This window comes from Tachyglossus aculeatus, chromosome 2 (genome assembly GCF_015852505.1).
Source record: "Tachyglossus aculeatus isolate mTacAcu1 chromosome 2, mTacAcu1.pri, whole genome shotgun sequence".
In the NCBI taxonomy this organism is placed as follows: domain Eukaryota; kingdom Metazoa; phylum Chordata; class Mammalia; order Monotremata; family Tachyglossidae; genus Tachyglossus; species Tachyglossus aculeatus.
Window position 1 is genome coordinate 95,800,555 of NC_052067.1, and position 12,436 is coordinate 95,812,990.

Consider the following 12,436-nt stretch of genomic DNA (forward strand, 5'->3'; position numbering starts at 1 on the left):
CCATCCCTGACTATCCCTCCGGTGACACAGCATCAACCAATCCTCCCTGGATCAAACCAACCTCTCGGAGACCTGACGAAGTTTTCCGTCTACCAAATGTCCTATGGCAATACATTTCGGATGTTTACCCTCTACTGAGAGAAGAAGGATTTCCTGGTATTTGTTTTGAGCAGGATTAAGCTGTAAGCTCCATTCAATTGCCAACTCACCCATTCATTCATCCGTTCATTCAGTCGTATTTCTTGAGCACTTAATGTGTGCAGAGCACTGTACAAGTGTTTGGGAGAGTGCAGTACAACAATAAACAGACACATTTCCTGCCCACAATAAGCCTACAGTTTAGATGGGCGGAGACAGATTTAAATATAAATAAATAATTTACAGATATAAATGCAACAGGGCTGGGACGGGGGAAGAACAAAAGGACCCAGGAAGGAATGGGAATAGATACTGTAAGCTTTTTGATGGTCCATTATATAATAGTGATGGTATTTGTTAAGCACTTACTATGTGTCAAGCACTGTTCTAAGTGCTGAGGGAGATACAAGGTAATCAGGTTGTCCCATGTGGGGCACACAGTCCTTAATCCCCATTTTACAGATGAGGTAACTAAGGCACAGAAGAGTTAAGTGACTTGCCCAAAGTCACAGAGTTGACAAGTGGCGGAGCCAGAATTAAAATCCATGACCTCTGACTCCTAAGCCCGTGCTCTTTCCACTGAGCAACACTGCTTCTCTGATCCAAGTGACTACTGCAGTACTCTGCATGCAGTTATAGCAATAATAATAATAATAATTGCAGTAATTGTTCAGTGCTTACTGTGTGCCAAGAACTGTTCTAAACATTGAGGTAGATACAAGGTAATAAGGTTGTCCCACGTGGGGCTCACAGTCTTAATCCCCATTTTACAAATGAGGTAACTGAGGCACAGAGAAGTTAAGTGGCTTGCCCAAGGTCACACAGCAGACAAGTGGTGGAGCCAGGACTAGGCCCCACATCCTCTGACTCACAAACCCATGCTGTTTCCACTAAGCCATGCTGTAGACACTCTATATAGTGTTCTACATACAGTAATACTAATAATGGCATTAATTAAGCACATACTATGTGCAAAGTACTGTTCTAAGCACTGGGGAGGTTACAAGATGATCAGGTTGTCCCACAGTGGGTTCACAGTCTTAATCCCCATTTTACAGATGAGGTAACTGAGGCACAGAGAAGTGAAGTGATTTGCCCAAAGTCACACAGCTGACAATTGGCGGAGCCAGGATTTGAACCCATGACCTCTGACTCCAAAGCCCGGGCTCTTTCCACTGAGCCACGATGCTTCTCAGTGCATTTCTTTAGCCGCAATAGGCACCCAATTCAGTGCTCTAAACCCAATAGGTGCTCAGCTAGTACTTGGCACTCAATACAGCGTTCACTCAAAATGATCTGAGGATGAAGATATGTCAGTGAACGTACTCTTGTTCTTGTGGAACAGGGATCTCTACCTTACCCAACTCTCTGGGGTACACTCAGGCCTCTCTTACTCCTCACCCTGGGCTTCAAGGCTGTCCATCCCCTCGCCCCCTCCTACCTCACCTCCCTTCTCTCCTTCTCCAGCCCAGCCCGCACCCTCCGCTCCTCCGCCGCTAATCTCCTCACCGTGCCTCGTTCTCGCCTGTCCCGCCATCGACCCCCGGCCCACGTCATCCCCCGGGCCTGGAATGCCCTCCCTCTGCCTATCCGCTAAGCTAGCTCTCTTCCTCCCTTCAAGGCCCTACTGAGAGCTCACCTCCTCCAGGAGGCCTTCCCACACTGAGCCCCTTCCTTCCTCTCCCCCTCATCCCCCTCTCTATCCCCCCCGCCTTACCTCCTTCCCTTCCCCACAGCCCCTGTTTATATGTATATATGTTTGTCAATATTTATTACTCTATTTATTTTACTTGTACATATCTATTCTATTTATTTTATTTTGTTAGTATGTATGGTTTTGTTCTCTGTCTCCCCCTTCTAGACTGTGAGCCCACTGTTGGGTAGGGACTGTCTCTATATGTTGCCAACTTGTACTTCCCAAGCGCTTAGTACAGTGCTCTGCACACTGTAAGCGCTCAATAAATACGATTGATTGATTGATTGATTGGTTTGGGTTGTTCAGCCTTGGTGTGTTGTGTGTTGTTTTGTGATGGCTGGGCTTGGGGGCAGGACATACCCCTCTCATAAATGTGTGGGATGAGAAATGGACCATGGTTTAAAATAACATCAGTTTCTGCCTTCTCCCCCACATGTCAATCATCGCAGGAAGGGTTGTAGAGACGCCAGAGGAATTGATGTCCTAACGCTTTTGTCATCGTGTTTATTTCTCCAAGCCTGAAGATCTGCCTAGGAAACGCCCACTTAGAGGCCACATTTCTGCCTGACGTGGCCTGACTCAGAGGGGTTGACTTCACTGACCATCTGCTTAGTCTTCCCAGCGACCTACTGGAAAGATCCTCAGGCTAGGAATCAGAGAATCTGGATTCTCATCCTGACTCCGCCCCTTGACTGCTGGACAAATCACTTTGCTATGCCTCAGTTTCCTCATCTGTAAAATGGTGACTGAATACTCATTCCCCCTCCTACTTTGACTGGGAGCCCCACGTGGGAAGGGACTGTGACCGACCTGATTATCTTGCATTTACCCCAGTGCTTAGAACAGTGCTAGTAAGCACATAACAAATACTGTGTCATTCAATCGTATTTATTAAGCACTTACTGGGTGCAGAGCACTGTACTAAGTGCTTAATAATGATAATTATAATTGAATAAATATGTGGTCTAAGGCCCCCAGCCCCGTGCTCTTGGAATATTCTTCCTTGGGGAGTTTTTCCTGGCTATTAAGGGCTGTGGATCTGCACGTGGCTCTCTGGAACCACCTGCATGCTGCGGATTTGTGCTTTTTACCAAAGGTGATAATGCTGAATGCAAAACAGTGAGAATGTGTACAGCGTGGACTTGGGAGTTGGAAGGAGCTGAGTTCTAATCCTGATTCCTCCATGTGCCTGCTATATGACCTTGGGCTAGTCGCTTTTCCGTGGCTCAGTTACCTCATCTGTAAAATGGGGATAAGAGTGTGAGCCCCATGTAAACTCATTATGGGCAGGGGATGTGTCTGTTTATTATTGTATGGTACTCTCCCAAGCTCTGCGCATAGTAAGAGCTTAATAAATATAAATAATAGCAATAATGATGGTATTTGTTAAGCACTTACTATGTGCGAAGCACTGTTCTAAGTGCTGGGGGGTTACAAAGTGATCAGGTTGTCCCACATGGGGCTCACAGTCTTAATCCCCGTTTTACAGATGAGGTAACTGAGGCTCAGAGAAGTTAAGTGACTTGCCCAAAGTCACACAGCTGACAAGCGGTGGAGCCTGGGATTAGAACCCATAACCTCTGAGTCCCAAGCCCGTGTTCTTGCCACTGAGCCACGCTGCTTCTCCTGAATAAATGAATGTGGGACAGAGACTGTGTCCAACCTGCATACACCCTACTACTTTAAGCAGTGCTTGGCACATAGTAAGCACTTAACAAGTACCATCATAATGATAATTATTATTATTACTAATTCTCTGGGGTGAGCCAAGCCAGACACAGGGAAGGCACAGACGAAGCCAAATTCCTGAGGTTCAGGCTTGGTCTTGGCCTGTGTCTGCTTCAAGGGCCAGAAGCAGCAGCGTAGCCTAATGGTTACAGCACGGGCCTGCGAATCAGAAGAACCTGGGTTTTAAGCCTGGCTCTTCCACTTGTCTGCTGTGTGACCTTGGGCAAATCAATTCACTTCACTCTGTGACTCATTGCCTTATCTGCAAAAAAAAAAAAAGAGGATTAAGGCCGTGAGCCCCATGTGGGACAGGGACCGTGTCCAACCCGATTTGCCCATGTCCACCCCAGTGCTTAGTACAGTGCCTGGAACATAGTAAGCACTTAATACCATTATCGTTATTATTACTAACTATTATTCAATCATATTTATCATATTTATATGAATAATGATAATACACTTGATACCATTATCGCTATTATCATTATTAACTGTGATAATGCGAAGCATTTTTAAGGAACACTGTTCACTTTGAACAGAATACGGCTCATCAACATCCTCATCGTCCTCACCATCTTTGTCATCATTATCATCCCATATGAGAACAAAGACTGGCATTACTTGGGTGAGGTAGCAATTACCTCTGTCATAAGGAGAGGATACCTGAGTCCCAAAACGATGATGCCATTTCCTCACGGTAAAATACACACGATGGCAAGGACAGCTTCCGAGGGGGTGGGGTGATCTCCTTTCGGAATCATGGTTAAAATGAATATAAAGCTCCCTTGTACCACCAGATATGAACTCCTACAAAGCCGATTTGAAGAAGGAACTCATTTCATCGCGAGCAGAACAGGAAGAAGCATAGGGATGCCAAATGTTGAATTTGAATTGAGCTGGAAAGCATAGAACTGTAGCCCCATTGAACCAAGAACCAAGGCAGAGGCAGTTTATAAGAGGATGAATACGGACCATAATATAGGCATTTTTCATCCCCAAATCAGAACCCCACTCTCAATCAGTCCCCTCCGAAAACAGACCCCATAAGAGTTTTCTTTCTCTTTTTTAAACCAGCTTACCTTCCCCATATTGCAGTCTTTTTCTATCCATCCAGCATGAGCAAGACTATTCTTGAGCCAGACCTGAGTCGGCTGGCTCAAGATGCAGACGATCGATCCATGCTATTTATTGAGCGCTTATTATGTGCAGAGTCCCTTATTAAGTTAGTGGATGGAGCACAGTCCTGGGAGTAAGAAGGTCATGAGTTCTAATCCCAGTTCTGCCACTCGCCTGCTGCATGACCTTGGGTAAGTCACTTCACTTCTCTGGGCCTTATCTGGAAAATGGGGATAGTAATAATAATAATAATAATAATAATAATAATAATAATAATAATAATAATAATAATAATAAATGAATAAATCAATAGTATTTATTGAGTGCTTACTGTGTGCAGAGCACTGTACTAAGCTCTTGGGAAGTACAAACTGGCAACATATAGAGACAGTCCCTACCCAACAGTGGGAATAATGGCATTTATTAAGCGCTTACTGTATACAAACCACTGTTCTAAGCACTGGGGAGTTTACAAGGTGATCAGGTTGTCCCACAGGGGGCTCACAGTCTTCAACCCCATTTTACAGATGAGGTAACTGAGGCACAGAGAAGTGAAGTGACTTGCCCAAAGTCACACAGCTGACAATTGGTGGATCAGAATTTGAACCCATGACCTCTGACTCTAAACAGTGAGCCCCACATGGGACAGGGACTGTGTCCAACTTGATTTGCTTGTATCTACCCCAGCGCCTAGGACAGTGCCTGGCACTAAGTGCTTAACAAATGTCATAATAATAAAATAATAATAATAATAATAATAGCAGTTATTAAGTGCTTACTATGTGCAAAGCACTGTTCTAAGCACTGGGGAGGTTACAAGGTGATCAGGTTGTCCCACGGGGGGGCTCACCGTTTTCATCCCATTTTACAGATGAGGTAACTGAGGCCCAGAGAAGTGAAGTGACTTGCCCAGAGTCACACAGCTGACAAGTGGAGGAGCCGGGGTTTGAACCCATGACCTCCGACTCCAAAGCCCGGGCTCTTTCCACCGAGCCATGCTGCTTCTCTACTCTTCTCTACTACTACTTCTCTATTATGATTATTACAATAAAGAATAATAGTATTTGTAGTAATAATAGTATTCATTAAGTGTTTACTGCATGCAGAGCATTAATTCGTTCATTCAGTCATATTTATTGAGTGCAAGAATAGTAGTATTTGTAGTAATAATAGTATTCATTAAGTGTTTACTGCATGTAGAGCATTAATTTGTTCATTCAGTCATATTTATTGAGTGCTTACTGTGTGCAGAGTACAATACTAAGCAAATGGGAAAGTACAATACAATGATAAACAGTGACATTCTCTGCCCACAACAAGCTTAGCGTCGAGTAAGTTTTGGAAAAGAGTACGTGGGTGACAGTTGGACACAGACTCTGTTCCTCAATGGGCTCCCAATCTACTCCATACTCCCTTCTGCTTCCAGCTAGCCCTTATTTATGGATTTCTATCCTTTATTCACCAACCCCTCTGCACCACACCACTTATATAGGTAGCCATAATTTATTTTAATGTCTATTTCCCCTTCTAGACTGTAGGCTTCTTGGGGGAAGGGAATGCATCTGTCGGTTCTGTTATACTGTACTCTCCCAAGTGCTTAGTACAGTGTGCTGGACCCAGTAAGTGCTTAATAAATACAATTGATTGACTGACTGATATGAATAGGGGTGTGGGAGACAGGTGTATCAGGAGCAATTAAACATTGAAACAAGGAAACAGCATAAGAGATAAGGACAAATATACACTACACAAAATGAAGACAAAATGTAGTTAGGGAGCTTTCGCTGGAGGAATAGAATTTCTGGCTTATTAGGATTCAGAGTCCATGGTAAACCCAAAGCCACAGCGAGAGTATGGCCTGGTGGAAAGAGCTCGGGCCTGGGTTCCAATCCTAGCTCCATTCATTCATTCATTCATTCATTCATTCATTCATTCAATCGTATTTATTGAGCGCTTACTGTGTGCAGAGCACTGTACAAGTACAAGTCGGCAACGTATAGAGATGGTCCCTACCCAGCAGTGGGCTCACAGTCTAGAAGGGGGAGACAGAGAACAAAACAAAACATATTAACAAAATAAATAGAATAAATATGTACAAATAAAATAAATAGAGTAATAAATATGTACAAACATATATACATATATACAGGTGCTGTGGGGAGGGGAAGGAGGTAAGAGGGGGATGGGGAAGGGGAGGAGGGGGAGAGGAAGGAGGGGGCTCAGCTCCGATACTTGTCTGCTGTATGACCTTGGGCAAGTCACTTCAGTTCTCTGGGCCTCAGTTACCTCATCTGTAAAATGGGAATTAAGACTATGAGCCTTACGTGGGACAGGAACTGTGTCCAACCTGATTAATTTGTATCTACCTCAGCACTTTCATTCACTCTTTCAATCGTATTTGTTGAGCGCTTACTGTGTGCAGAACACTGTACTAAGCGCTTGGGAAGTACAAGTTGGCAACATATAAAGACAGTCCCTACCCAACAACGGGTACAGTGCCTGCTACCTAGTAAGCACCTAACAAATACCATTAAAAAACCCACAGCTACTGCAGTCAGCAGTCTTCCCAAGGTTAGATGAGGCCTTATTCTGAAGGTGATACTCTCCTGCCCGCCATGGGTGGGGAAAGCAGGGTGGGCCGGGGTCTCCTCGATGATGTAGAAGACACCCAGCGCCAATACCTGGGGAAGCAGCATAGGTGGCAGAGAGAACAGGGCAAAGGAGGGAGTCCGCTCAGCTGAGGCGGAAAGAGTCCGAGAGCATGTGAGGAGGTGAGGCTGCAGTTATCGGATTTCATTCATTCATTCATTCATTCATTCATTCATTCATTCATTCAATCGTATTTATTGAGTGCTTACTGTGTGCAGAGCACTGTACTAAGTGCTTGGGAAGTACAAGTTGGCAACATATAGAGACGGTCCCTACCCAGCAGTGGGCTCACGGTCTAGAAGGGGGTGGCAGAGAACAAAACACATATTAACAAAATAAAATAAATGGAATAAATATGTACAAATAAAATAAATAAATAAATAAATAGAGTAATAAATACGTACAAACATATATACATATATACAGGTGCCGTGGGGAGGGGAAGGAGGTAAGGCGGGGGGGATGGGGAGGGGGGGCAGGGGAGAGGAAGGAGGAGGCTCAGTCTGGGAAGGCCTTCTGGAGGAGGTGAGCTCTCAGTAGGGCTTTGAAGGGAGGAAGTTGGATGTTTCATTCATCTGTAATAAAGATGAAATAGGCATAGTCCCTGCCCTCAAGGATCTTACAATAATCCACTCTACCACATTAGCAACAAGCTGTTTGAAGGAATTGTGTGCTGGTTGTCTGCTTGGACACGATTTCTCCTTGTTAGGGATGGACAGTCCGACACTCCCAACTCTTCCCTCTCTGGTCCTCAGTTTCCTCCCAGGAACTCAGAAGGAATGGCTCCGTCTGTGCGTATCCAATTTCCTGTGGAACCTGCTAGTACTTCAGTAGCCCAAATTCCACTAATTAGGTGGGAAAGTGTTTCCCGCTTTCTCTTGATTAGGAAACTACCAGCTTCAAATTTTAATGGTTGCCTACTCGTCCTGGTTCTGTGGAGATTTTGGGGAACGACAACCTCACATTCACCCCGCTCGCCCTCTTCCTGATTGTCTTCACTTCAAATGATTTTGTAAACTAGGAACCAATTGTCACTTGCCTCAGTCGAGTAGGCGACCGTCTGTTTCTCTCGCTGGCTTAGGTCATAATCTTTCATCAGTGAAGCAGGATGTCTGAGCTTCTTTTTTCAGTATGGGTGCTACAGTTCTGGTGTATGGTCTGGTGGAAATAGTCCCGGATTAAAAATAGACTATATCACAGGCTTGTGAGTCAGAGGATGTGGGTTCTAATCCCGGCTCCTCCATTTGTCTGCTGTGTGAACTTGGGTAAATCACTTAACTTCTCAATTCCTCAATTCCTTCATCTGTGAAATGGGGATTAAGACTATAAGCCCCATGTGGGACAGGGACTATGTCCAACCTGATTACCTTGTATGTACCCCAGCCCTTTAAACAGTGTTTGGCACATAGTAAGTGCTTAACAAATACCTTAATTATTATTATAATTATTATCACAAACTAAAGCTTTCAGTGTGTGGGAAAGGGAATATAGGTTTGGAAAGCAGGAATATGGCACTGGAGAGAACGTCAAACTACCTACAGAGGAGCCTGCCATCTTGTTCTGACAAAAGATAACATCTGCAAACTCCCTGGAATCCCTCGAGGGGGGATGATAGCCATCAGGCGTCGACACGCCAGTGGGGAGGCGGCATTCCGAGAGGTCACAGGGAAGAATTACCAGGAATCTTCAAATTCGGGCACCTAGAAGAAGAAAACTTCCCAATCCTTATCATTTGGGTTCTAGGTCTGAGAGAATGTGAGGTAGGGGAGGTGATGACCAATAGTGGACACCGAGATCTCCTACTCAGAGTCGGTTTGGGTCAGGGCGGCCCTGTGGAACTCCTAGGTGAGCTGACAAAGCTAAGTCATAAAGTGAATCAAACTCCCTTTGCAAGTCTGAACCACAACTCGAGACTCTGTGGGGGCGGAGAGATGCACGGAGGAAATTTTGCAATTCATCGTAAACAGCAGATACAAGATTAGAATGAACTATTCAGCCCCAAATCCAGCACGTCCCAAGCGTCAGAGCTCTGTACGCCGAGAGGTCGGTGGGTTGGATCACAAAAAGACTTCCATTGCTCAGTAGACAGAACTATCTTTGGGTAGGATGCCACGTTAAAAAAATACATATAGCCGACTCCAAATCAAATGGGTCTTATGACCAAAGCATCTGAATATATTATTTGTACTTACCTCCGAATGACATTTCATTCAAGGCTCTCAAAGTGTTTTATCAATCACTGCTATTTTTTGAGCACCCTCTGTGTTCAGAACACTATACTGAGCACTTGACACTGGCACCCTCTGTGTTCAGAACACTATACTGAGCACTTGACACTAGGTAGAAATGATCCCTGCCCTCAAGGGGCTTCCAATCTAATGGGACAACAGAAATAGTCACATGACCTTTTTTACAGGCCCAAGCATTAAAACAAAGATTTTTCCAGGACCATCCCAACCAGGATCCCAGAATAGTAAAATCTTCAATCTTTTCAGGACTATACTAGCAAATTACCCGTATAATTCAGGTGGACTATTTGTGTTCAATTGCCTGGATACTTTAGGGAAACTGTTTTTCTTTCATTTCATTTGAGAGATCGGGGAAGTAAAAGTTGAGGGGATTGAGAGGCTGAATTTATCCAGAGAGTTTGCTCGTGGCCTTGGTACCGGTAATCCTAGCCAACAACGAACCATGCTAGAAGAATTAGTGCATTCCTACTCTCAAGGCCGGATGCCCAGAAGGGCAAACACTCTTGGTTTCTCCAAGGATCCCGGTATTCCTGTCGGAGGCAGAATCCTGGGCTGGAAGGATAATCCCTGGGACTGACTCAAGAATGGCCGTGTTGATGGTCTCTGCCCTTAAGAGGAGTTTGGAAAAATAGCCACTAGAAATTCCAGCAAGAAAATATTGAAGTGGCTATAAGGTAACACCAGAAAAATGGCTTCAAAGTTTTCAGATTCAAAATTGCAAATGTGCAGATATTTTCCACAACATCTTGTGCAATCTCAGAAATGAGAAACCGCTTCTCGAGACCACTGCTTTTATATCTGAAAAATTGCAAATTCTTCCTGTGGCATTTAGGAGACTTGAGAAAGCCTCAGAAATATGGCAGAGGGGGATAGATAAGATAGTATAAGGAGATGTAACAACACTGAATCCATTTTAATGTAAATACACCGTACGTTAGCGTAGTGCCCCTGTCCCTGCAGAACATTGGCCTGTAATTTTATCTAGGTGTTTTTCCAGAAGTCATAAACTGCCTGAATGAAGCTTGATATTCAGATTCGGACTGGGTCTTCCAGCCAAGATCATGCGCTATTATTCATAGTTTCTTGGAAGCTTCCTTTTCAAATAATGCATTTAGAAATTCACATGATCAATCAAAAAAGAAAGGAAAGAAAAGAAAAAAACACAAAAACAGAGGCTTTCTTTTCCCAGTTTCTTAGCCCAGTGTGATGCTGGGGCTAAAATTGACCATGAATACAGTTGGCAAGACGGTGGAGAGGGTGGAGGTGCCCTGAATTTATGGAGGGTGCCAGTCATTAATAAACACTCAAACCTCTGTGCCTTCACGTTGCTAGTGTTTTGAAAGGACTGCCTCTGAGCAAGAAGCATTTGGAGATGCGGAGGCCGAGTTCCCGGAGCCAAAACCCTGGACAGGAAGACATCAAAAAAGCAGCTGAGAAGTCGTGCCACGTATTTGAGCTGACCAGTGCTGCCATACTGGGACTGGAAATGTATTTTCTGCGAGGTGATCTGGGTCACTACAGCCCAGGGGAGGTGGCAACCTGGGGAGCAGCAGAGGGATGATAATAATGATGATACTTGTTAAGCATTTACTATGTGCCAAGCACTGTTCTAAGTGCTTTAGAAGCAGCGTGGCTCAGTGGAAATGGAAAGAGCATTGGCTTTGGAGTCAGAGGTCATGGGTTTGAATCCTGGCTCTGCCCCATGTCTGCTGTGTGACCTTAGGCAAGTCACTTAACTTTTTGGAGCCTCAGTTACCTCATCTGTAAAATGAGGATTAAGACTGTGAGCCCCAGGTGGGACAACCTGATCACCTTGCATCCCCCCCAGCGCTTAGAACAGTGTTTTGCACATAGTAAGCACTTAACAAATGCCATTATTAATTAATTAAGTGCAGGATAAATAATAATAATAATCATTAGTGATAATCATCAATAATAATTATGGTACTTGTTAAGCACTTATGCATCAGGCACTGTTCTAAATGCAGGGGTAATAATAGCAGTAATCATTAATTTAATTTTGGTACCTGTTGAACACTGACAATGTGCCAAGCGCTGTTCTAAGTACTGGGATCAATCAATCAATCATATTTATTGAGCGCTTACTGTGTGCAGAGCACTGTACTAAGCACTTGGGAAGTACAAGTTGGCAACACATAGAGACGGTCCCTACCCAACAGTGGGCTCACAGTCTAGAAGATGCAAGTTAATCAGATAGATTAACTGATAGATTAGATAGATCAGATAGATTGGATAGATCCAAGTTAATCAGGCTGGACACAGTTCCTGTCCCTCATGGGGCACAGGTGACTTTTGACTTGTAGCGAATTGCCTTCCACTCTCTAACCACTGGCCAAGCTAGGAATGGAATGGGTAGGCCTCTACTTGACTCTCCCTCCCATTGTCGAGACTGGTGGAGTACTGGAAACTCTCCAGGTGCAACCCTGAGAGGGTGGCTTAACAAGTACCATTTAAAAAAGTCAAGCAATGGTATTTATTAAGCACTTAGTGCTGGAGTAGAGGCACGATAATCAGGACCCACAGGGCGCTCAGAGTCTAAGAAGGAGGGAGAACAGATATTGAATCCCCGTTTTGCAAATGAGGGAAGTGTAACATAGCGAAGTGAAGTGACTCGCCCAAGAAGCCACAGCAGGTAAGTGGCAGAGTCAGGATTAGAACCCGGATCCTCTGACTATCAGGCCTGTGCTTTTTCTACAAGGCCATATTGGTTGTACATCAAGAAGTTTATCCATTGAGTAGAACCCAGTGATGGCCAACCATCCCACTAAGTGGTATTGGGCCTCGTCTTAGAAAAGTGAGGCAATAATAATAATAATAATAATGGCATTTATTAAGCGCT

General features: G+C 44.4%; 1 non-coding gene across 1 annotated transcript; it reads right to left on the bottom strand.

Moving 5' to 3' along the window:
- Nucleotides 1-11,892: 11,892 nt before the first annotated feature.
- Nucleotides 11,893-12,030, bottom strand: LOC119923522. Its single transcript, XR_005448874.1, has one exon. It is a non-coding gene; the product is annotated as a small nucleolar RNA SNORA7 (small nucleolar RNA).
- Nucleotides 12,031-12,436: the final 406 nt, after the last annotated feature.